This window comes from Lissotriton vulgaris, chromosome 3_1, assembly GCF_964263255.1.
Source record: "Lissotriton vulgaris chromosome 3_1, aLisVul1.2, whole genome shotgun sequence".
NCBI classification, from domain to species: domain Eukaryota; kingdom Metazoa; phylum Chordata; class Amphibia; order Caudata; family Salamandridae; genus Lissotriton; species Lissotriton vulgaris.
This window is the reverse complement of record NC_141689.1, coordinates 1,729,572,787-1,729,598,128: the sequence shown is the minus strand read 5'-3', so window position 1 is coordinate 1,729,598,128 and position 25,342 is coordinate 1,729,572,787.

Here is a 25,342-nt window from a genome sequence, read left to right as displayed (position 1 = left end):
GTGAGCTGAACGACCGGTGAAGATACAGAAAATCAAAGAAGAGTTGCAGGTATTTCATGCTGAAATAATGTACTTGCAGGAAACGCACATTGAGGGACTCAGGAAAAATCTATCACAGCAGTTCGGACCATAACTAGGGGGGATGGCTATTCTTGCCCGGAACAGGGGCATAATATTTTAATAACGGACTACCAATACATTTGGTCATGGGCTGTTGTGGAGTGTCAATTTTTGGGGCTTATATGTGTTCTTTGATCTGTCTGTCTATGTCGTGATGATCCTAACATTTTTTTTAATTTCTTTATTTCGAACACACTGAATGGCCACTACAAATTATTCTTTGTTGTGACCTGAATTTTACCGGCTTGGGTGGGCTATGGAATGGGAGCCCCAGTAATTACAATAGCTGGAAAAAATGGTGTGCCCTCACTTAACTAATGCAAGATAATGGGCTTACAGATGTCTGGTCATACCTAAAACCTCAGGAGGGCGACAGTACTTATTTCTCTCCGCTGCATAGAGCAGTAGCATGCTTGGATTACTTTCTGGTTTCACAGCAACTGCAAATCAAGAAGTTCCCCTGTGTTATGTCAGACCACCACCCCTTGGTTCTAGAAGTAATTGGCAAATGGTTAGAAATACTAGAACTAACTCGGACATTTGAGAGGGGTTTGCTGCAAGATCTTGAATATATCAGTCATATGAACAAGTGGCTGGGAGTGTTTCTAGTGTTTAATAGGGCAAGTGCTCAGTGTGGAGTGGTATGGGATGCTCTTAAGGTCAGGGTCAGAGGGGAAACTTTGAGCTTTTCTATGAATCGGAATAAGAAATTATCCCAGCGCCTAAATAGGATTTATAACACAATGGTAGACATAGAAGGGGAAGTGGTTAGGTCTATAACTAATGGCTTATGCATTGAGGAAATCCTGCAAAAACTCGCCCTCGCAAAGGCATCTGGTGGCAAAATCTTGACAGCAAGAGCAGCATAAAAATACATGGTCTAGCGGCAAAACTGCTATGAGTATTGTGAGCAAGTTGGGCATTTATTAGCCGCACAGACAAGACAGAAAACTGCTGGGGGGAAAATTTGGGAGATTAAGGACTACATGTGTGAACTATTCCAGGTGTATATGGGAGGAATTCCATAGATATTATGAAAAACTATATGGAAAGGAGGGACATTTGGATGTGAGGCATATAAAGGAGTACTTAGAGTCACTCCTGATTGAACAATTTTCACAGGAAGATATGCTCCATTCTCATGGGAAGAACATGGGATAAAAGAACTACCCTCTGGTATGGCTGTGGGTCCTGATCAAATTCCACTAGAGTTCTATAATGTTTTTTTTATCTGCTCTGGGGGCCAATTTAATCTATATAGTGTGTCAAGCAGAAAAGAGAGGCTCCCCCAGACTCGGGTGCTTGGGCTAAAATTGTTATTTTCCCAAAGAAGGAGAAACCTCCAAACAAGACCATATCCCAAAGGCCCATAAGCCTTATGAATATTGACACAAAGGTTTATTTCTAAAACACTGGTTAATCGGCTTAGCTGTATTATAGGGAAGGTGATTTTCCCAAGGCAGCACAGGTTTATTCCAGGGAGAGGAACAGCCGATCATTACACAGAGTGATTTCTCTATTTGATGGTATGTCTATTACCACGGTCTATGGTTCTTATTCTACTTGACGCCGAGAAGGCGTTGATAGGGTCTCCTGGGAGTACCTACGAGCCTCTCTTGAGAGGGTGGGGATCTTAAAGGGGTTTATCAAGGCCATACAGGCACTATATAGAGCCCCTTGTCCCCGACTTCGATTAATTTGAGGTCAAACTGATCCTTATCACATCACTCCTGTTTTATGTAGACCCATAATCCGTAAAATTGAGGCCAACAAGATAATCCAACCTATCCAGCCTCAAGGCCTTGACACCAATATCCTGGGATATGCGGTTGTTCTTGCGGTAACAACACCTAACGCCTATGAAGCCCTAAGGGAGATTGAGAACGGGGGAAAAGATTACCGGGTGGTAGGAGGCTACTTGCTTAGTCGGGATAAAACACAAATTTCTATAAGTAGCAAGACCTGCTTGTCGTATCCATGGGCGATGAACTCTGCAGTCTACTTAGGGGTCGCTATAACATCTGAATTGGGTACGCTTTTAGAGGAAACTCTGGCTCATGCAATTCAAAAGGGGAAGCAAGATCTACATACGCTTAATAATTTGCGTATTTCGATTGTGGGACGGTGCAACATCATCAAAATTATATTTCTCTGAGAGATTCTGTATTTCTTTAGAACAATACCTTTAGATTTCAAAAGTCATTGGTTTACGGGGATGGAAAACATGGTCAATGAGTTTATATGGGCACATGGAAAGACCAGAAGGGCACTTAGATTCATGTTCCTCCCCAGGGAAAGGGGGGCTGTATCAGTTAAAAAAAATATTACTGGGCTGCAGTAATCCAGTATATCTGGGGACTGCTTGGAGGATAGGTTGTGGATCAGTTGAGCCCCAGATATATATGCTAATTATTATTAGGAAAAGAGGCCTCTAATTGGCTTCTGAAATACAACAAACCTAGTTACTACAAAAAAGTAACATTTAAGACCTTAGGGTCTATCTTGACTATCATTAGGAAAAAACTAGGGCTAGGAAGGATGAAGTTTTTACACCCTGCTTTTTGCAAACCAGTCCTTCCCAGAAATATTCCGTGACAGTGTCATTTTGTGTTGGTTTGAATTAGGAATGGGGAAGATTGGGGATCTGCTTGATTCACTCACTTGGAGTAGTACCATTTGAGAAGGTCCAGCTGTTTTTTTAATATTGACCGGAACTCATTTAAAAAAAAATATTTACAGGTACAGAGCTATTTTGCAAAAAAGAAAGGGGGAGGAGAGCTTTTATCAAAGAACTCATAATGGAGGCAATAAGGGACCCAGAGGACTGTACTTTACCCAGATATATGGAGGGCTAAGACAGTTGATGTCTGATTATCTGGATAAACACCATGAAAATTGGCAGCAAAGGCTAGGTATTGATAATGCTGAGTTCTTTGACTCACTTATACTGGGCCACTCCATACTGAGATTAGCTTGGCTGCAAGCTCAGCATTCAAAACAATGTTTTCACTATCTTATACGCCATCCAGAAACGCTCAATGGGGTGGCACAGAAGGAGTCCTCTGCCCCCGATGTCGCAGCGCTGAGGCTGATATCATCCATATGTTTGTTTCTTGTCCGATATTAGAGCCTCTGAAGATAGCTATAGAAAACTTTCTGATGCGGTCTATGAGGATTAAAATAAGACTTACAGCAGATTTAATGTTATTAAGGGGCACAAAGGAAGGAGTGCCAGAGGCACAAGTAGAGTTTGTCTTTTTGTTCACAGCAGAATTAAGAATATGTATATCCCCCCTTTTTAAAAGTGGCTTACACGACTTAGCTATTTACAACCTCGGAGAGGGTGCATATGAAAGGAAAGAAAAGAGGGCTAAACAATTAGGAGAACGTATCGAGGCCCCCATTTATAAATGGAAAATTGTTAGCGCGGATAATTAAGTCACAGCCTAAATAATGTGGAGTCTTTGGTGTCCTGAATACAGCCTAATAATGTTATTTTACTGTTAGTTATGAAATGTCGAAAAAGTGTTTTAAGTCTCCCTTTTATAACCAATTTATCATTAGTAGAGATTCTTCATGTATTTATGTATGTAATTATCCAAATGTATTTAACTGATGGTGGCAAAAACATAGAAAATAAGGAAAATATTTGGATTGAAAATCTCATGATCAGTCCTCTTTACACAAATACAATACAACTATTGTATATGTCTTGCTAGCATCTTCAAGAGCCGGTAAAGGGGACATTGGCCACGAAGGCAGGGAAGCAGCTGGCCACTGTTTTGCAGGTGGTGAGGACTCAGACACCGATGGACACAGTGGCACGGAGGGTGAGGGGGCTGGAATGGTGGCGTACTCTACAGGAACAGTATCAACCATATCCTTGCCACCACTCAGAGACCCATCGCTACCCTCCCTCTTGCTCTCCCAAGTTGGCAAAAATGGACCCCCTAAAAAGGCTGGGGTCTTTTCCACCACAGACACATCACCCCCTTCCCTTGTCCACCCAGTTGAGCTGAGCGAAGAGGCTATTGACCTCATACACACCATCTCTGTAGGCCAAACTGCACTCCTGAACGGCATCTAGGGCCTTAGATACCAAAGTCAACAAATGGTAACATATCTGAAAGCCATTCATAGTTCAACATCTGGCCTCAGAGATAGATTACAAGACTAGCCTCCTCACTGCCTGCAGCCTTCAAAGCAGCCAAACGTTCTTCCCTAAAGCAGGTACCTTCATCATTCCAAATCCAAAGTCCCACCCGAATCTTAAGCACACTCACTTCTTTGCAGACACCCACTCCAACAGGCATGAGCAGCACAATCATAAATACAAATACACAAAGAAACACAAGCACCAAAACAAAATACATATACTATTGACAATATACCCACAACCACCACCACACTTACCACCACAACGAGAACCACAACCACCACAACCACCACCACACTACCACACTACAACAACCACAACTACACCAACCACCTCAACAGTACACTCATGCAAAGCACCGCACTCGCACACAAGCATACTTACATGCAAAACAACACACACCAAACCCAAACACATACTCACCAGACTATGAGACGACAGGCAAACCACACACATCCAAACATACACCAGACCCACATTCAACTGCAAAAAATACAGAGACACACACACACCACAACCACACCAACCACCTCAACAGCACACTCATCTAAAACAAAACACCTGAGACCTACAACCAAAACAACACTCTGCAAACACAAATGCACACACTCACTCAAAAACCAAACACCTGCCAAATCACGCACATCCAAACATACACAGAAAAATGAAAAACATACAGACACACACATCACAACCACACCAACCACCTCAACAGCACACTCATCCAAAACAACACATTCGCACACAAGCACACCTACACCCAAAATAACACCCATCAAAACAAACAAACACACTCACCCAAGCACCTGCCACAAAACACACATCCAAACCTATACAACATACACCAGACCCACATGCACCTGCAAAACATACAGACACACGCACATCACCAACTCCAGCTCCCTCTACCTCCCAAACCCAATCTTCTCCCACCCATCCAATCTGTACTACTCCCAATTTGAAAAAACTAACCCATCCCAAGAAAAATCCTTGAGGTGCCTTCTCTGTGCCTACTACATGCCCTTTCGGGAGGGATTTACTCTTTGGCAGTTTGTTTAGGAGTCACGTCCTGGGCGACAATCCCATAGGCTGTTGCTGTGTATCATGTTTCTCCTCCCTTTATGATTATCTTCAAAATATAATGTTTGAGAGAAGTATCTCATTTATTAATTTAAAAAAATTCATTTGTCCAATGTTTGTCCTGACATTATTTATTTATTGATTATTAGCAATGTTAATGATGAAAATGTGTGATACTGATTCTTACTTAAATTTCACAGTAAAGACAAACATTTTTTTAAATTTCATATTTGTATAGTGCAAATATTAGTGAGAAAAATATTTTAATAGACATAGAAAAGTTGCTGCAAGCATTCATCATAGTAATAGACACTTGCACCAAAAAATAACAATTTTAAAAATATTTCTTTATACGTTAATACAGGTGTGTTTATTTTAACTAGATAAGTGATTAACATAAACACAAATACATTAAACAATAAAAATATTATAGTAAATTAAAATGCATGTATATACAGAAAATGCACCAGACAAGGGGAAATGTGACATTATTAAATATCAATATAGATGTTTTAAGTATAGAACTAACATTGATTTAACATTTATTAAAAAACAAATGTTTTTCCATGTCTAGTTCTACTTCTACATTTCAATAAATATGAAATATTCCAATAATGTGCAATGCACATGATTTGATAGCTAATTAAAAAGTATTAAAAACTTGTGTTGTGGATACATATAGATTTTGTATTTATTGTCTACTGTGTAACATTAAAGTAAAAATAAACAGGTGCATATTTTTTTACAATTCTTGAATGACAGAACAATACTAAAACATTGCTTTTATGTAAGATTAAAAAATGCACAAGTCCATAGCTATTGTGAACAGACAATTTAAAATGAAACACGTACAAAAAAGACTTACTTTTGATTCCGGAGTCCACGGGGTTGATTTGCTTAATCGTCAAGTAGCAGCAGCAAAGAGAGGACTTGAGGTGGTAATGATGAAGCAGGTGAGTTTCTACCTTATAACACTTTGAAACTGCCAACTCATTTATGCAGGTTTCCCAGCCACAGCGGGAAGGCGCATTGTGATTGGCCCACCTGAAATCTTGGCAGAACTCCCTCCAACAGCTACTTTTGCCAATGGCGCCGTTGACGTTGGTAGGAACATCTGGAGGAGATGGTGGCGTTAAGATGGACTATTGCCCATAGATCCGCCAGAATCTAAATAGAGTGGGTGGACTGTCTATTAGACAGGCTGTGAATCCAATGGAAAAATTACAGTGGGATCATATACACCTGGATCTAAATCAGGCAATTCATTCTTATTAATAGATGATTTACATGGAAGTTATCAGCTGAGTTGTACAATGCATCATTTTAATGGACACATACAAAATTGTTTGCACTATGTACAGTTTGAATACCTATTGATAAAGTATATGCTTTGAAAGCAATTGCTTTATCTGAAGGATTACATCATTTTGCAACAGCCTATCTTATACTGTGTGTTATACAGTTTTGACTTAATGACTTGCATATTCACAGGGCTTTCTGTCACAGACTTGGACCTCATTGCTCTATAAATACACAAGCCACTATTCTACATACCAGCAACCATGATTCAATCTTGTCACTCCCTGGTCATGCACACATACTTCTGCAGTGATTGCATTAACCAAATAAAGTTTCATAATATAAAATAGCGGACTTCCAATGATTTCGTTCCACTTGCATTCATTTTTCATTTAAGATATGTACATTATTTTAAATGAAGTAACCTAAAATAATAGGAACAACAAAATAGTTACAGAATATTTTGATTTAGACATGTTTTAGACCCTGCCACAAAATTCAGTGACCCCCTGGCATTGGTACTCAGGATCACAGTATCCCTTGCATTTATATGCACTGCAACAACCTGTAAATGAAGACCGTCTAGAAATGTGAGGAATAAACAAGGTCACACTTCCAGACCATCCTCATTTACAAATACTTAGCATTTACGCCCCCCTGGGAATACAGCAACGGTCCTTGAGGGGGTGTGCTCCACAGTTTGAAGGCCTTTGATCTGGATTCAAGCAGGACTCCGGAGGGAAAAGGATAAGAGCAGGACCATTGGAATTTATGAAATGCCATTTATTGTCTGAAAATGTATGATGCCTCACCATGTTAGCTCCATTAATGTTGCATGATATAGATATGTCATCAAATGAGTTGTGCAACATAAATGTACTGCACCGTATTGTTCAATGTTTATATTTTGCAGCTCAATCATTTTTAATAACACATTGAGCGTGTGTTGAAAGAGTTACCACATTAATGTATTTCAAGTTTTGATCCAATTAAAGAAAAATACACACACATATATATATATATATATATATATATATATATATATATATATATATATATATATATATATATATATATATATATATATATATATATCCAACAACACAGGAAGCCCCAGGGAGTGACGCCTCAAACAGATCGAGTACCTCTTCATATTTTAATTGGCAGCGTGCAAGCAGGCAAACTGACATGATACCACCATCAAGATGAATAGCACGCCAGACGCGTTTCAGGAGTTTAGAGTTCCCTTCTTCAGTGGCATATTCAGCAAGTGTGAAAGCAATGTCTTTCGGTGCACACGTTCTTTAAACACCGCCCCAGTGGGCGTGGCCGTCGCACGGCCTTCTGGTGTTTGTGGTGCATTGAAATTCTCCCTCAGTGGGCTGCTCAATAGTCTTGCAAATTAAAAATTAATAGTTCCACAGTGGGCTGATGCACAGTTCAAGCAGCCGCCTGCCCCGCTTTACCGTTTGCCAAGCAGAGCATCTACCTTCACACCACCCTGCAATGGAGCTGAGGTATTCTGTCTTCCGTTGCCTCCAACCCCACAATTGAGGCCAGCGCGGACTCGCTGACAAGTGCTGGAAATCACTTCACGGCTGGGCAACAGCCGTACATATCCAACAACACAGGAAGCCCCAAGGAGTGACGCCTCAAACAGATCGAGTAGCTCTTCATATTTTAATTGGCAGCGTGCAAGCAGGCAAACTGACATCATACCAGCATCAAGATGAATAGCACGCCAGACGCGTTTCAGGAGTTTACAGTTCCCTTCTTCAGTGGCGTAATCAGCAAGAGTGACAGCAATGTCTTTCGGTGCACACGTTCTTTAAACACCGGCCCCAGTGGGCGTGGCCGTCGCACGGCCTTCGGGTGTTTGTGGTGCATTGAATTTCTTCCTCAGTGGGCTGCTCAATAGTCTTGCAAATTAAAAATTAATAATTCCACAGTGGGCTGATGCACAGTTCAAGCAGCCACCTGCCCCGCTTTACCGTTTGCCAAGCAGAGCATCTACCTTCACACCACCCTGCAATGGAGCTGAGGTATTCTGTCTTCCGTTGTCGCCAACCCCACAATTGAGGCCAACGCGGACTCACTGACAAGCGCTGGGCATCACTCCACGGCTGGGCAACAGCCGTACATATCCAACAACACAGGAAGCCCCAAGGAGTGACGCCTCAAACAGATCGAGTAGCTCTTCATATTTTAATTGGCAGCGTGCATCTGTGTTTGGAAAGGGAAGACCACTCGGTCCCCCCGAACGTATGGATGGGTGCCCCGATCCCCCCGGGAAACCGTTGTGGGCGGGGGGCATGTTTCGGCTGGTATGCCCAAAGCGGCGTAGCCGGAGCACGCCCTTCCCGCCCAGAAGGGGTTGTGCTAGACACCCGCCCGGAAGCCCACGCACGGATGGGCGTACCTGAGGCGGGCCCCCGCCCTCCCGTGGATGGATAAATAGAGCGGGAATCCAACAAGGCTTCCTCTTGTTCCAAGTGCTCTGAAGGCTGCACCACTCCTCGCTCGTGAGCCCTCGAAGGAACAAGCGGCAATTTTGAGAACTTGTAATCATTGTTGTTTCTCTTTCAATGTCAGGCGCGTGGAAGATCTAGTACCTTGTGGATCAAGCCGGACGGAGTAACCGAAGGCATGTCTGGCAAGAAAGCGGGAAAGAGCTCCGAGATGGAGAAGATGCTACACACCTTGGTGAACCGAGTAGCGGTGATGGACCGGAAAATGGGTAAAGTGGATGCGATCGGTCGGGGCTTAGCGGATGTCAAGAAGCAGATTGCAGCACAGAACAACCTCTCGGGCGGCCTAAAAAGGTAATAGGGCCGGCCTTGCCGGATGTCGCCCCAGAGGGTAAGGATAAGAGGAATAAGAGGAGGGCGGGTTCCAGGGAGCGCCCCAGAGGTGCCCCCAGCAAGCCCGGGTCCCATTAACCCAGTCGCGCCGGTGGATAGCCCGGTACCAGGTCCGGACGTGGGTTTACAAATCCCCGTAGTGATAACACCAGTTGAGGATGACCAAATGCCCCCAGAACTGGCCCATCAGTTAGCTGCAGTATTACCTTGGCTAAAGAAAAAATCAGGGGGATCAGTGGCTGCGGGGGATCCGGCTGAGGAAGCCAGACTAATCATTGAGCAGTTGCGGCAGTCAAGGGAGGCCGGGACAGCGAATGTACCTTATATTCCCCCACAGGTAGCGATGGGGGTCACAACGGATGGTCGAGCAAAGACAACGGACACGGCGGCTGAACCCGGTAAGAGTCCATTGCCACTGGTGGGGGAGAGTTCAGTGCCTTCAAGGCGGGAAAGGTTGTCTCAGCACATTCCGGCGGCCACAAAGGAAATGATATGGGGGGACAAATACATTAATATGTTTTCTCTGTTGACCGACCATCGTGAGATAGAATATGCAAAGACCCAGAAAGATTTGTGGCACACCAGCGTATGGCGGGCCAAGATGGCAGAATTTAGGGTCGATGAGACCATGGTGAACTGGGTCAAGGCCTTTTCTATTTTTACGGCAGTAATGGGGGAGCGTAAACCTGAAGTGTTGCCCGACTTGTCATGTTACCAGAACAGGATCATGAATTTCTATGCAATGTACGGGGGAAATGAATGGAAGGGTTATGACGTTAACTTTCGAAAAGCAAGAGTTTAACGAGGTTTTAACATGGGATTGTCTGGACACAGTGTCGTGGCATAATCAGCTTTTGCCGGGACCGGCGGGTACGTCGGCGCCAGGCACGAGCGGGTCTGGGACATTCCAGCAGAGACCGGCACAACCCTTTTGGGCGAGCGCCGGGGGGGAGTCACATCCCAAGCCCGGTGGGAATGTAGGCAAGCGTGGGGTTTGTTGGGGTTTCAACAAAGGAAACTGTAACAGGCCTCAAGGAACATGTAGGTTCCGGCATGCTTGTTCGGGCTGTGGGAATTCCTCACACCCAGAACTTAGCTGTAGATCCAAGCCCAATGGGGCGGGAGGAAAGGGGGGATCCAAGCAGGATTGAAGTGGTGCCTTGGAAGCAAACATCTTCGCCCATCGATATCTTAGCTTTGATCCCCTGGCTGAACCAGTGCCCTGACCATGTATCCGCCGGGATTTTGAGGAGTGGCTTTCTGTATGGCTTCAACATCCCGGCGGGGAATTTTCGGGGGAGCCCCTTCTGTAAGAACCAACTATCTGTTCAGCATAACCCGGCGGTGGCCACCAAGAAAACAGCCAAAGAAGTCAGCTTGGGACGGGTAGGGGGCCGTTTGACTGCCCGCCAGTTGCGGAATTTGTGTGTTCACCTCTAGGAGTGGTTCCGAAGAAGGACCCGGGGGAGTATAGACTCATTCACAATCTGTCGGCCCCGAAGGGGGCCTCGCTGAATGAGGCTATTGACCCTGAGGTATGCTCAGTTTGATACGCATCGTTCGACAATGCCGTCGATCTACTGAATCGCCTGGGCCCCGGTGCACTGATGGCGAAATCAGACATCGAATCGGCATTCAGGTTGCTCCCGGTACACCCTCGGGACCAGCGCTTGCTGGGATTCACATTCCAAGGGAAGTATTACATGGATAAATGCATGCCCATGGGTTGTTCAATTTCTTGTGCCTATTTTGAAATGTTCAGCTCATTTTTGGAATGGGCGTTCACCGAGGCCACTGGTCACAGACAGGTGATGCACTATTTAGATGACTTCCTTTTCCTGGGCCCGGCAGACACTACGGAATGTGCACAAACACTGCAGGACTTCTGCACACTCATGCAGGAGTTTGGGGTCCCATTGGCACCAGGTAAGACGGTGGGGCCATCTACCTCCCTGGAGTTTCTGGGAATTGAGCTCGACTCGGTGGAGGGGTGTTTCCGTCTGCCAATTGAGAAGGTGGCCAAATTCAGGGCTTCCTTAGTACAATGTCTCAGTAGGGACAAGGTGACCCTACACCAGTTACAACAGACAGTGGGCCAGCTTAATTTTGCCCTAAAGGTGATACCGATGGCTCGCCCCTTCTCACGTTCCATTGCACAGGCGATGGTAGGCCTCAAGGAAGGACACCACCGCACGAGACTGTCGCCAGAGGTTCGCCAGGACATGCGCATTTGGTTGGCATTCCTGGCGGACTTCAACGGTCGAGTGGCATGGAACAAACCCCCGGCATTGTCTGACGAACTGGGTTTGTGGACCGACTCAGCTGGGAGTGTGGTATTCGGCGCAATCTTTGGTAACCGATGGTCGGCGCAAGTATGGCCAACGTGGTGGCACTCCAGTGGCTTAACAGGTAACATTGGGTTCTTGGAGCTATTTCCCATTTGGGTGGCTCTGTTGGCATGGCCGGAAGACTTTAGGGACCACTCAGTGGTGTTTTGGTCAGACAACATGACGGTGGTCGAGTGCATTAATCACCAGGCAGCACGCTGCAAGTGGATCTTGAGACTGTTGAAAGAAATTGTATTGCGATGCATGAGATTGAATGTACAATTCAGGGCAAAACATGTGCCAGGTGTACTGAATAATGCAGCTGATGCACTCTCTCGTTCACACATGCAGGCTTTCAGGGGTTATCTACCCACAGCGGAACTAGTAGCGGCACCGTTCCCCGAAGCACTATGGCAGATCGGTGCCCCGGATTACAAGACCTCGTGGCAGCCAGCTTAGCGCCCAGGACGAGGAAAGCTTATGAGGGAGCGTTTCGTTCATACTGCGCCTTTTTAGGGCCGTTAGGGAGACATGGCTGGGGGCAGGAAGAATCCTTCCTAAGGTTCTTGGTGGCACTTCATAAGGAAGGCCGATTGCCAACAGACATATGGCAGCCATATCGTTCATGGTGCAGCTCCACGGGATAAGGGACCCGACGGGTTCCTTCTTAGTCAGGAAGGCGCTCCGCGGTTGGCAGCGCCTGGAGGGTCGCAGACAAGATACAAGGCACCCAATTGGTTTAGAAAGATTGTCATTGCTACTAGCAAAATTGGATGAGACATGCTCCTCCCCTTCCTAGGTAATTCTGTTCCGAGCGGCTTTCGCATTGGCATTCCATGGGGCTATGCGGGTAAGCGAACTTGTGGCAAGAAACAAGAAGGATGTGGAGGGAGGTTTATGCAGGGATCATGCCCAAATACGGTGTGATTCGATGTTGATCTCAATAGCTAGGTCCAAGACAGACCAGGAAGCTTTGGGGAGTAGTGTTGTTTTGCAGCGCGCCCGAGGGAGCCCCAGTTGTCCCATAAGGTATTTGGAGGACTACCTGGCACAGAGGCCGGCGACATGGGGGGGGGGCCTGCTTAGACACAAGGACGGCACCCGGTTGACGATATTTCAGTTTCGGAGGGTGCTGACAATTACGATTGCTGCGGCGGGCTTGAACCCGTGCGATTTTGGGACCCACTCATTCAGAATAGGGGCCGCTACTGAGGCTACGGCTCGGGGTCTGGGTGCGGAAGAAGTGAAACAGTTAGGCTGTTGGTCCTCGAACTGTTTCAAGAGGTATGTGCGATTGCACATGTTGTAAAAGACTGATGAAATGCACTCACGCTTGTTGTCTTTTGTTTGGATTACAGTTTCGCAAGCCTGTGACGCGGGCAGAATTTGGGATCGACCCAACACCAGTGGACCACGGTCAAGGATCACCGACTGGAGATCGAGTGGTATGGGTCATGGGCCACTCATACGTGAGGCGCGCCGGGGACGTATTCATGGCAGGTGACGCGACTCACGCATCTGGGGAATACGGGTTCAGAGTGACCTTCCATGGGAAGGGAGGGCTCTGTTTTGACCAATTTCAAACGTTTGTGGAAGGACTCTTAGGGCGGCAAAGGTCACCGCCATCTGTAATCATAGTGCACCTGGGGGCAATGACTTGGTAAGACTGGGTAGACGGGTGTTAGTTGAACACATATTGTCGGCAGTCAGCTGGTTGGCTAGGAGGCTCCCGGGGTGCACGATTGCCTGGTCCCACATGATCCCCAGGAGAGTCTGGCGGGGGGGTTTCTCTGTAACGGCATTGAACCACTCGGTAAAGAGGGTCAACAACAAAATTGGGAAATTGTTTAGCTCTGCGCATTTGCAAAGCATTCCCCATGGGTGTATTCAGGGCGATCACTGTTACTTGAATGATGGGGTTCACCTGTCCAGGGCTGGGAATGATTTACTCATAGGAGACTTCATAGCATGGCTAGTGGGATTAAGGAGACATGACCTTTAGGAGGTGTGGGGGGCCGGATAGTCGGTCAACTATCCGGCCTGTGGCGGTGAGGTCATGAACGGTGAGCAGTGATTTCAAGGATGGAGCACCCAGGGGGAGGCGGCCATTGGACCCTCCCACTGGGAGGCGGCACCCACTACGAATGGGTCGCCTAGGGGGAGACGGCCATAGGCCCCTCCCGGGGGGGAGACGGCTATATGCCCCTCCCACGAATTTCCCGGGGGCCGGATATCCGCTCCGGCGGAAGAGAGTGTGGGGAAGGGAGGGGGGGGGGGTCCATGCTGTCCTTCTTACTGATACCTCGCACAAGAACTCGGACGACCTTTAAGATGGCGTCGAGTGAAAGGGGGCCCCCACGACAAGGGAAGTTACAGTTGGCAACGAGGGTAAAGTCCTCTGCGCATGCGCCACTCACACCGTGAGGGCGGGAATTTGGTAGTAGGGATCTGACACCGGTTAAGACCTTGCCGTTGGCCCTTAATGCTAGGATGTACAATTTTATTTTAGATTGTTATGCATTTTCAGGATGCTAGACTCGGCTAGGAAACCTTTGTATTGGAGATCTGTTAAGGTTAGCCAAAGAACTTGTCTTCATCAAAATGTAATGGAAATAAAATTGTACATAATTCATGAAATGTTTTTATTTAAAGTTTTAAATTTTGTTTCATATTTTAATAAATACGGCCGGGGGGGTAACTCCCCCCCCCGCCTTCCAAAAGCTCAAACTTGTGTCTGTCTCCTCCCATGGGGAATTGGTGTTGGGAGGGGGTGGTGGGCATCCCGGCCCATATAACCATGTGGTATCTTAGCACTTAACTTAGAGGAAATGTGTAAAGTATATATGCAGCACACAAGCCACAACACAAGAAAAATCCTAAACCAATTCAGAAAAACAGAGTAAATAAAGTTAATGAATAAAATGAGACCAAAATGACAAACATCCTGTCAGTAGTACTGCAGATATGCAATATTATGTTTTAGCTAGGTATAGCAGACAATACCACAAAGCTTCAATCACAGTAATTTGGTTGTACTAGACCATGAGAAAGTCACACGTTCATGCCAATGACAAGATGGAGTGAGGGCCAGGTAGAGGGACCAGGTTATTCCAGCTAAAATAGTTACATTCTCAAACGTCAGCACAAATAGGCCAGAACTTTAGGATTTCTCTCTCTGCTGTAGAGAAGTGCACTCTGATGCCAGTCAAGGGTCCAGGACCTGGGAAAGCACTAGTTAGGGATAAGGGACTCACTTTAGCAGGGTCCAGCATGGGTCAGGCAGGCCCAGGCCAAGCCTCTGGAGCTGCTTGTGTCCCGTAAGTGCAAAACAGAAGACCATAAGGTCAGCCAACTAACCCTTGGAGTCAATTAGGTAGCCTGGGATTAAGTGAGCCAGTCCAGCCTTCCTTCATAGGGATTAAGGCAGGCGTGCAACAGCAGGACAGTCCGCTGGGGAACAAGGTAGTCCTTAATCAGAAGGGCAAACCTGCCGGGAACAAGGCAAGCATCAATCAGCGGGAAAGTTGTCTGGTAGCAGGAGGGCATTCCTCTGAGGAAATACAAAGGCCTCAAGCAGCAGGGCAGATCTTTGGGAAAAAAGGCAATCCTTCTTCTTCTGTCTACAGGTCCACGAGTGTACTGAAGAGTGGCTCACGAGGTCCCATATTTATACCTAGTGCCATCATTTGAGGTGGAAGAATTTCAACCTATGTTTTGCATTACAAACAAGTCTATCCATGAGCCTCTAAATGATTAACAAAACGTATAGCACAGCAGCAGTGGTAACAGAACAGAATACATTACAATACATCTAAGGCCTACTACAGGGGCAGACTAGGCCCTGGACATTAAAACCACATTACAGTAAAATAGTGAATCAATACAAAAAATATGGAAATTGAGCAAATGTATATTTTACCACTAGGACTACTCAACCCAAAATGAGCATACTATATCTTAAAAATCAACAATACTAGTAGTGCACGCCCACCATCCCAATACCAACGTTTTTTTAAAGTACTGCATTGAGCTTACTTGATTGTGTTCACCCCTAAAGTAAAGATTTCAAGACTGTGGATGCACAGAGATTTTTTTATTTAATTTTTTTAATTTTTATTGAAGCTGGAGTTTGTCAAATATACACATGTACATATTGCAATATTATATCATACTGAAAACAGTGCTAAAATTCTATTTTTAACAATTTAAAACTCTTACAGAGTCACTATAAATATTCCACGTCCTAGACCTATTTTACATTCTAAAAAAGAGTTAGCCAAAAAACAAGTAGTACACCACAGACCCCCCTGTAAATATTTACACAATACTCTAATCTAATGGTCTAAAATCGCCTTCCAGCCACCGCAGTGTAACAACAGCTTCATTCTTCACCTCTGCTATAAATTAATCAAAGTTACTCCCCAAATGTTATTAAATTTCTCAATTCCCCCAATTCTTGCCGCATAGGTGTATTCACTTTTCTTCAGCCTTCTCATCTTTTGATCCCACTCAATTGCAAGTGAAATTGAACCCGAACGCCATTTTTGTAGTAACAGTAATGTGGCAATTGCCATAGCTATATATAAAAAATCTAATCACTGAGGTTGTGAAAGGGAGATCAGGATCAAAGCCAAACAAGATTAATCTATCATTCACTTCCAGCTGTATATTACATTCTTTGTCCAGATTCAGAAATACCTCTACCCAATACACCTTGATTTTTGGTAGCAAATCATGATATGTGAGCAGTTGGCAGATGGATAATTCAAACAACGACAGCATTGAGAGAACTGATTGGGATACATTTTTGCTAGGGCGGCTGGAGTTTGATATAACAGCCATTTACAAAAAAAATAGCATTCTGCACCAGTTTGCGCCTCTTAAAGAGCTAACATTTAGTATATTATGGGTCATCCAAATATGGGTAGAGATTTCACGATTCTCATGCCTCGACCATTTCTTTATGGCTTTTCGCTCAAGATCTACTCCCCTCGCAGAGGCTAAATATTTCTTCCAGATTCCTGGCTTCCTGTCTGATGCTATAACTAGAAGATCCTCCACCAACTGATTTGGAGCCAAAAAAGAGGTAGCATTTATTTCCGCAAAGTATTTATATAGAGTGCCATAGGAATTTGTTAGAATAAAATCATTGATCATTAATTGATGTATTTCTTCTACGGACACCCAGTTACCATTCCTTACAAAATCTGAAATTTTAACAAACCCTGCTGCCGCCCATTTTGATTGCCAGGTATGTGGGTTGTCTAACACCTATGTGGGGCAGGATTTCTTCTAGTAAAAATGCTAAGTTAATAGCCGGAATGGAATATTTAAAAAAAAAAGCCTGCCGCCTTTTAAAAAGCCATTGCAGACTCTTATATCGAACTAACTTCGGCAATCTAAACATTAGCAGAGGAGATTGAATTTGACTATAATCACACATAAAGTTCATTAAAATATTACAAAAATTTTTTACTTGCGGCGAGGGCCGAAACCTAGATAAATATTGTGCAAAGTCTGCATCATAATAACTTTTAAGATTGGGAAGCGCTAAACCACCTTGGTCCAAATGTTCCAACAAAGTGCTAAGTGCTAGTCTTGGTTTTTTTTGCCCAAATAAAGGCTGTAAACATTGACTCAACCTGAGATAAGAAGGAGCCTGATACAGTGCACGGAATTGAGGAAAACAGGAAATTAAATAGCGGTAAAACGGACATTTTAATTAAGGCCATGCGTCCCACTATGGACAGAGGGAGCAAGTTCCATCGGGAAAACAGCCCTTCAACTTTCTTTATTAGAGGAATAAAATGTAATTTATATAAATCATCAAAGAAATTGGAAAAACCTATCCCTAGATATCTCTTTGGATTGGAGTTAAGGGAGCACTGAATATCGGGGTGCAGATTTAAATCCGCCCTCCAACATTGTATCACTTCTGTTTTGGCTTTATTTATTCGATATCCCCCTAAAGCTTTAAAGTCCTCAAACCACTTGAAGGCCTTAGTTTGTACCTCCACTGTTGGCTTAATTAGAAGTATGATATCATCTGCGTAAAGTTTTAACTTAGGCATTGCTGGAATTGGAGGGTGGATATCGACCCAATTCCGAATAGCTATTGCCAGGGGTTTGATAAAGAAAGCAAATACCACGGGCGACAAAGGGCCGCCTTACCTCGTGCCTCGCTTGATTTTTATAGAACCCACCACTTCAGATTCGATGATTATATTAGCCACAGCATTCTCATACAAGATCTCAACTAAGAGTATCAATGCCCGTGGGATATTAAAGGAATATAAAATCGAGAATAGTGTCTCCCAAACCACCAGGTCAAAGGCTTTTTCCACGTCTAATAAGAACACGAGTGTCGGTAGCTTCTGAACCTCAAAATAATCCAGAGCTTCTACAAGAATGTGGGTGTTAGTAGCCAATTGTCTACCAGCCAAAAAACCATTTTGATCGGTGTGGATCAAGTGTGCTGTGTATCTGTTAAACCTGAGAAATAACAATTTTGTGACAATTTATTAGTCCGAATTCAGGAGTGGGATCGGACGGTAGGGATTAGGGTTTATCTTATCCTTGCCTTTCTTTGGAAAGCTGACGATATTCCCCTGCCTAAAAGATTCTGGGAATAACCCTCCTTCTAATATAGAATTAATCAGGGCTAAAAAAAAATCGATAATGCATCAAATAAACCTTAACAAATTCTGTGGGTAGTCCATCTTGGCCACTGGCCTTACCATTCGCCAAACTTTTTACAACTTCCTCCAAGTCTATCAATGAGAAAGTGCTTTCCATAGATTGTTTATCCATTTCTAACAGAGTAAGGAGATGGATTTTCTCAGAGGAAATTTGCAAGTAGTTGGTCATCAACCCTTTGGAGTTTACCATAAATAGACTCATAGTGGGACATCATGATTTACGCAATTTTTCCTGGATCCTCCGTGGGGACTGCGGTCAAAGGGCTCTTTAATGCCTTAATTTGATTTGCGGTGGCCTGCTCTTTAGCCTGCCACGCCAGCAGCCTACCAGTGAAATTGCTTTCCTCATATACTTTCTGTTGAAAGCGTTGTTCAAGATGTTTTTTACTGGAAACTGAAGGATCCCTAAAAAATATCTTGTTGAGTGCATGAATCTTGTTTTAACCTCTCCAGCCTAGCTTTCTTTGACATGGCCGCCTCTTTACCTATTATTAACCCCCATACAAACGCTTTAAGGGAGTCCCAAACTATATGAGGGGCAGCAGAGTGTTTTGCATTAAAAATTGTCTGATCTTTGTATCTATAAACTTCACCCACTCCTTGTCATTTGAGTATAGCTTATTAAAGACCCAGCATTTTGGTGACCTTAAGCCAGCCCCCAGATGGAATTCTAATTTTGTTGTAAAAAAATCTAACCCCTGAGAGATCAAAAAGAAGTCAATATGGGAGAAAGAACCAAACCGACCAGATCCACACGTATATTTCCTTTGGTCCGGGTATGCTGATCGCCATGGATCATGTAAGTTTAATATGGCTTCATAATTCTTCAAGATTTTAAAAGATCTTGGTTTTGTCTGCCTCTTCTCAAAAACTGTGGAGTCTATCCGCGGATTCATCAAGATATTAAAATCCCCTCCCAAAATTAGATCTCCCGGGATCCTAAACAATGCTCATAGGCTTTTGCATTATCTTCTACCGGTGCATAAAAGCTCACCAGTGTTAGAGGACACGTTTTGATAGAAACGAGAAGGAGGCCCAACATCACCCCCCCAATGGATTATTGCCGGAGTTAATGTATTCTGCTTTTAAGCTCTTATTTAAAAATATAGCGGTCCCTCTATGGGAGGCTGAGGAAGATGAAAACCCTCTATACGCTGCCCATGTTTAAACATAGAGAATTCAGAGATTTTAATAGTCGGGATATGGGTTTCCTGTAAAAGAATTACCCCTGGATTTTCCATTTTTAACCATGCTTCAATAGCATGCATCTTTCTTTTGTTGTTAAGCCTGTTTATATTAAAAGACAACATTTTCAAAGTTGTCATATTAGCCATATAAGAACACTAGTGACTCTCCTAACGAAAAAAATAAGAAAAAGAAATAGATAATTAGCAAACAACCAGCTTCATTTTTCCCCTTTTGCCAATCACCCCCAACCCACTCAACCCCTTTTTGCACAGCACCCACCCCCCAGAAAAGTGGTCTTTGAACCCTCCACCACACCTTCCACTTTCTCTTTCTCCTTCTCAATTTGGGTGTCATGTTTTTTACACCCTGATGATCTCACCTCCAATTCCCCCAAGAATGTGGGCTACCGGCTCCCCTTAACTTAGCATCCAGTTCTAAAGACAAAACCTGTTGTTCAGTCTCCCCTCACTAATATTTAGACAAAACTTATCTCTTTGATACATCTCTAGAGCGGGGAACTATATCACTTTAACTACCATCCCAAAAAAATCCTGACAACTGGCTTAGTAGACATATCGTCCTGGTACTTAGTTGACTTAACTTAACTATTCTAGCTTTTTGTATTCAGAGAGATATCTTCCAGAAGCCCCAGTGCTTCACCTACATCTGTAAACATAAAAAACTTTCCCTTCACCAGAATTCTCAGCTTGGATTGATGAGCAATTGACGCTTGTACCCCCTTTGCCTTAAATAATTGCAGCATTTTAACACATACTTTCCTGAGAGCCGCAGAGGCAGACATATCTGAGGAAATTCGACATTTGACAGTCTCATTGACAGGGAATTGCCTTTGTTGAATGGCTTTCGTTAGGACTGCCTCTTTGATATGAACATCTGCAAAATTTATCAAAATCGTGCGTGGGAGTGTCGAATTAGGAACAGGTTGGGCCGGGACACGATGTGCTCTCGTAATCTTGAGGTCCCCTTGAAAGTCAGCAATAACCCTTTGTTTGATGAAGGTATTAACCCAGATCAGGGTTTGAGACCCTTCCAGACCCTCGGGTACCCCCACCAAGCGGAGATTTGATCTTCGAGAGGGGTTCTCCAACTCTTCCATTATGCTTTCCAATGCCTGTTTACTTTTAGTTACAACTTTGACCTCTCTGATAACGGAAGACAGTTGATCCTCTAAGGCAGAGATTCTCTCCTCGGCTTCTTGGAGCTTAATAGGGAGACTCTCCATTGTGTTTTCTATTTTCTCCAAACGAATACTGAGTCCATAGTGTGAGGTGGGGGGTACTTTCTAGTCTGGCTAGGCGGGTCGCTTTCTTAGCCTCTCTAGCTTCTTTTGCCAAGATCCGCTGTGCATTAGTCTTGGCGAGGTAAGTATTCAGCCGCTACCCCATCACTGGAGTCTCCGGCATAAAGGCGGCTTGTACTGCTTGGCCTGCTGGATCGCTTGATCGCTTAAGCCACAGACCGTCTCTCCCCTCAGTCTCAATTTGCTTTTCGAACAACTTTCAGCCTCCACTGCTTCCACCTCAAATTCTATCCTCGGCAGCCCTGGCTGTCAAAAAGTTGAATAGTGCCTTAACCACTGCGTTAAAAGTCTGCCGCTACCCACTGCCCGCAACCTCCTCACCTCCACCTTCTCCGTTCAAGAGTCCCTTCTGCAGTACTGTACTAAGAATGTTCACAGGGCTCTGTGAGGTTTCCCAATGCCTTGTCTGCACTAACCCACTGTTTCCAGCCTCCTTACTTGTGAGACATGCCTGCAGAGGAAGAGCCGGCTGCCGTAAATTACGTCGATCCGCTCCTCAGAACCGCCATATGGAGCCTCCTCACTTTCCTGGCAAGTCCGTGGTCACAAAAGAAGAGGCTCCGCCCAGAGAGTACTTTAATGGTCCGTCGGAGCAGAAAACAATGCGAGCGCAAACAAGGAAGAGGCGCAGCTTGTGAGTTGCTTCATTCTTCCCTCGGAGCCGCACCAACGCCGTCAGGTACACTCTGCCATTCCTGGGGCCGAACCGTGAATCACCTGAGACTACCCGGAGGCGTGTTTCTCCGCGGCAATCATCCCAGGAAACAAGCCGATTCTGTGACCCCGATGCACAGAGACTGTAGCCAAAAAAAGATTGATGTTTTCACTCTAAAATCCAAATTCAAAATACTATGGCCAGAACAAAGCAGAGGTAGGATGCTTCAGGAAGTGGAAGTCATTTGTATTGGTACCATGGCCTTCCAGTTTGAATGAAAAAGTAAATGTGTTTTGCTTTAAAAAAAATGACAGTGTCCATTCATGTTAAAATTTAACAAAAATATATTTTTGAGTTTATGTTCTTGTAACTTGCATTAAAAAACTGCTCAGATTTGAAACTGTATTTTCATGCTAAAAAAATTAATTATACCTGTATGGTCCTCTTGGGTAAAAAAAAATCAACCTGAAATGTTTGTTAAATGCCTGCGTTAAATTTACTCTGGGAAGATGCAGCTTGTGCTCGTACCAATTACATTTTTTTCCCTGCTTCTCGCTTGCGATTTGTTCCAGATTGGAATTTTTGTTACGCAACGCGGGATAATCTTGGTAATAATGCATACATTGTGTTATGCAAAATTACCAACATTATGCTAATTATGTCAGCATAATTAAAATATTGCTTGCTTTTAGACAACACCCCTGTATCCCTGGGCCCAGAGGCTAAGAATGTATCTGCTGGAGAGCACAGTCATTAAGTCAAGTCAAGAATCTGTATTGATCCTCTCATTATTAGTGGTGAAACAGGATTTAACCCAATTTTCGCTCAATCAGAACAAAGTATTATTTTATTAGGTTTGTTATCCACCGAACCTAGCACAAAACTACTTTCAGTTTGAAAACAGCTTTTAAGTAAAGAGTTGAAAATATCTTTGAATCAGTTTGCTTACATATATCAAAAGTAAAGTATAAATTAAGGATTGTAAATACATCTTGGTTTTCCCTAAAAACCTAACTTCATCTGCAAAATTACATCTTTTAGATATTAAGCCAGTGAGAGAGCACACTATTTCAAATATGTAGCATGCACCTTTGTTATATGTATTTGGTCCCATGACCTGATGTCTTAAAATGGACATTTGATGGGCTCGTTTGTTTTAAATTCTTTATTAAATTCCCCAAGTTGAAATGCAATTTGTAATCAAGGAAACAGAGGATGTTAAAGGTCGTAGCATTAATGCAATTGCAGAGATTCCCAATAATTAACATACACACACAATATTGAGCAATCCTGTGGCATGCATAGATACCTGGTGTTTTTCAGAACTCACTCCCACAGACACCTTTGCTAGTCATTACTGATTATTTCAGCAACACAGTCATCATCTGCTGTCGTTTCTGATTATTTGTGGAGTGGCACATCTTTCAAAAGGTGTGCAGGGTGCAAGTAAGGACAATGTGTCATATTAGAAAGTATATACTGTCCCCAGGGCAGCCATGAACTCCTGCATTCAGTGCATTCAAGTGAAATATGGAGTGGTTGTTTTGAAGCTACTCTGTGTTTCTTAGTGCATGCCACCTTCACTTTGAAAAGGGGGGAGAGATCCCTTTGCTGGTGAAGTAAGTGAACGTACCCGACTCCATGTGGATGCCTGGGGATGGTCCAAAGGACTCCTTTTCTCCCCTCCAGAGGACAGCTTATAGGAGGCGCCCTAAAACCTTTTAGTGGGCATGCACTTGCATCCATAATAGAGCGTGGGCGCAGAGGCGAAGGGATTCCCTCAATACCCTCTTGTGATAGGACTAGCGCTACACGTGCATCAGTATGAATGGAGGGGATAGAGAAATGTCTGTGGCCCCTTCTGTAATACCATTGTACCTCGGGGAGCACACAGTGGGTGTACAAGCTTGTTGTGCCCCAGGATACAATGTATAATACAGACCTAGATGTTTTGTAGCCATGAGTGCACTGGAAATGTCAGCAGCGGTATTGCAATGGAAGCCCTGTTATTTAACCGGGGTGTAATCATACTGTGGAAAGGGTTTAAACTAACCCTGGGCAAAGCACTACGCTACGCTCGCGTAGTTTGAGAAGTCTGCGCTACTTCGCACTACGGGACTGCACATAGCACAGTGCAAACACTCATAGCATAGCGTAATGCAGCTGTAATTTTTTTCATGCTTGCGGTCCTCAACGTCAAGTTGGCGACCGCAAGCAAGCAAAATGACATCCCGGCGAGACTTTTTCCTCATTCGCGATCAGCAACATCAAGTTGGCGATCACGAGCATGGAAAATAAACCTCCCGGTGAGATTCTCAATGCAAGGAGGTCAGGTTTCTCATTGCGAGTTGTCGCGTATGCTCGCGACTGCTCGCGATGAGAAAGTACCAGTTTGTGTTGAGAAAGTGCCGCTTGAGTAAAAATCTACTCGAGCGGCAGAAAACTACAGCTTGCACTGTGCAAGATGCCGTTTTCAATGATTGCACAGTGTCTGATGCTTGTTCCCACTATGCAATCATTGAAAACGGCATCTTGCACAGTGCGAACAGGGTACTATGCAGTTTGCGTAGTGCTACGTGTAGCTCGTGCAGCTCATGTAGAGCGAAGTGCACTTTGCGTAGCTTTGCGTAGTGCTAATTAGCAAACTACGCCCAGCCCTAATTTAAACTGTGTCAGCCTATGCATGTTATAAAGTGAGATGTTTCTAATTAGCAAACAACTTAATTTCAATTGGCCATCTGTGGTGGTACGTTTGCAATTGGGTTCCATTTCGCAATTGTTCTCATTTCGCAAATTTGTACGTATTTTCTCAATGTTATGTCTTTACAGTTCACCAATTGAGATACGTTTGATAACAATGTGAAAGATTCTGGATGTTTATCATGCTCAGGGAAAGATTTTTTTTGTACACTATGCATTTTATAGTATAAGAACAATTTAGGTTAGTCAAGGTAAGGTTATCTTCCCTGACTTGCTCTAAGGTCATAATAGTATTGTCTGCAAATAAGTGACACATATAACCAATGCTTAGTAACCCCAACATTTCTTCACACTTCCCTGTCTAGGAGTACTGTTGGTCAGATGCAAAATCTCGCTAGCATTACTGCAGTGTAGCCGAGTTTGATGTTGTGTCACTGTGCCAGCCAACTCCAAGCCACCTTAATGGAATTCATGGGTTCAATATTAAGGGGAGGTTTCATCGATGTGTTAAGTAGTTGTAAGAGCTAGGGGTGCACCTGGTTCTCGCTCCAGTACAAGATGAAGTTGTTTGAGTGCTGTAAATTCAATAGTGAGTATATTGCATCTGAGCAACGTGAGCGTATGATTCTTAATATGGAGCTGCTACAAATGCGACACCAGGGAACTCGGTTACGCCGCCAATATGGCGGTTGTGCTGGTCCCTCGTGCAAATGTCCCTTGCGAGAGTGGAGGGCGGTGCCCGCACTGATGACGTGCAGGCCGGCCTCTCCCTCGCCCATTGGCTCATCTGCTTTTGCCCCGGAAACACTTCAAGTGCTTCTAGGGGCAAACGAAACATGAACGGTCTTGGACATAGCCAGGACCAGTTCTAGCTGGCTCGGGGGTTCTCGACCCGTTTCAGAGCTGCGGCAGAGCAAAAGGAGAGTCTTTTTCTCCA